This window comes from Pteropus vampyrus, unplaced genomic scaffold (assembly GCF_000151845.1).
Source record: "Pteropus vampyrus isolate Shadow unplaced genomic scaffold, Pvam_2.0 Scaffold850, whole genome shotgun sequence".
In the NCBI taxonomy this organism is placed as follows: Eukaryota; Metazoa; Chordata; class Mammalia; order Chiroptera; family Pteropodidae; genus Pteropus; species Pteropus vampyrus.
Genome location: NW_011889631.1, coordinates 68,522 through 70,498, shown reverse-complemented (window position 1 = coordinate 70,498; position 1,977 = coordinate 68,522). Strand labels below are relative to the sequence as shown.

At 39.9% G+C, this 1,977-nt stretch overlaps 1 protein-coding gene across 1 annotated transcript in view; it reads right to left on the bottom strand.

The window, feature by feature from the left end:
* The window catches only part of GPR143 (G protein-coupled receptor 143), a 29,035-nt gene that overhangs the window by 11,462 nt on the left and 15,596 nt on the right, over nucleotides 1-1,977 (bottom strand). The window lies entirely within an intron of this gene.

Sequence of the window (1,977 nt, the reverse complement as noted above, 5' to 3'; positions counted from 1 at the left end):
CTCTTGCAGCTAAGGGACCATGAACCTAAGTTATGGCCAATAATATGAAAATGGAGTTGCGTGAAACTCCCACGGAGGCTATTTAAAGGGAGACTCCTTTTGCATTGCTCTCATCCTTCTTCCTGCTGCCTGGAATGCAGATGTGATGGCTGGAGCGTCAGCAGCCATGTTGTGCCATGGCATCTCAAAAATGAAAGTCACACAGTAGGATGGCAGAGCAGGAAGAGAGAAGGAGCTTGGGCCCCTGATATCCATCATGAGGCCTGGGCTGCCTACCTCTGGCCTCTTCTAGTGTGATAGAGACATTTCTATCTGGTTTAAGTCACTATTATTTTATGTAGCCAAAACTAACCCTCACTGATATGTGTGGTTGGAACTTTGACCTTAACTATCTTTCTAGAGAATTTTCGCAACCAGAGAGCTAGGTTCTATACAGATGTCTAAAAATCTGGGAAATAAAGTAAAAAGGTAGAAGGAACAAACACAAAAATGAAGTAAGCATTAAATTTCAGGCCAGAGAAACTAAAGCTAATGATATAATATATATATATCAAGAATATCAATAACTTTAGAGCAGGGATCTGCTAAGATTGCCCAAGGTATTCTACAGCCTGCATATGATCCTTATGTGCTTACTGTATTGGTTTTAAAACTGAATTTATTCAACAAATTGTGCTGAGACAACCAGATAACTACAAGCAAAAGAAAAAAAGGTGGACCTTGTCCTCACCTACACGCGAAGCTCCCTCCAAAATGGATCACAGACCTCAATCAAAGTGCCCAAACCATAAAACTCTTAGAAGAAAACAGGTATAAATCTTTACGACCTTGGGCTAGGAAATGGTTTCTTAGAGGACAATAAAAGCACAAGAAACAAAACAAAACAAAACAAAGTAGAAAAATTAGACTTCATCAAAATGAAAAACTTTTGTACCTCAAAAGATGCCATCAAGTTAAGTAGAAAGACAACCCACTGAATGGGAGAAAATATTTGTAAATCATACGTACAATAAGGTACTTGTATCTAGATTATGTCAAGAACTCCTATAACTCAATAATAAAAAGACAAATAACCCAATTAAAAACGAGCAAAGGAATTGATTAGACATTTCTCCAAAGAAGGCACACGGAAGTCCAATAAGGGCATCGGGGAGATCAAAACCACTGTGAGAGAATACTTCCCATACACTAGGATGGCCACAAATTTAAAAACCAAACAAATACACGGAAAATAACAAGTGTTATTGGCAAAGATATGGAGAAATTGGAACCATCATACATTGCCAGTGAGGATGTAAAATGATACAGCCTCTTTGGAAAAGCGTCTCACAAGGTTATTCACAGAGCGATCTATGACCGAGGAACGGAACGGCTCGCTCTATACCCATGAGTGCATGATGAAAACATATGTCCACACAAACACTTGTGCACAAATGTTCATTGCTGCATTCTCTCTAATAGCCCAGACGATGGAAGCATCCTAAATGCCCAGTGACTGATCCGTGGATAAAATGCGGTGTTCCATACAGTGGAATATTATTCAGCAATGAACAGGAATGAATTAGTGATACTGTAATAACATGGATCAACCTTGAACGTGTTTAAGAAGCGCAACGCAAAAGGTCTTCACCTCCTTTATACACGTCATCACATTTACTCCTCCGTAACCTTATGAGGCAAGTACGATTTTACGGCTGAGGAAACAGAATTCCAGAGAGGTTAAGCAACCTCCAACAGCCACACAGCAAGTGAGTGACTGGGCAGATCCAAACCAACCAGCGCCAAACCGCTAAGCATTACGTAAACTGCTCACCACGCAGCACCTGCGGCCCCAGCATTCTTGGATTCTGTGTTTAGCATCAGTGTCACACATCGAAGAATTTTTCCCCGAAACTTTAGATACTATCGAAAATTTTGTATAGTCACGCCAATTCTTTTTTAGTATTTGTCCACTTGCAAATATTAAATTTATCGAAT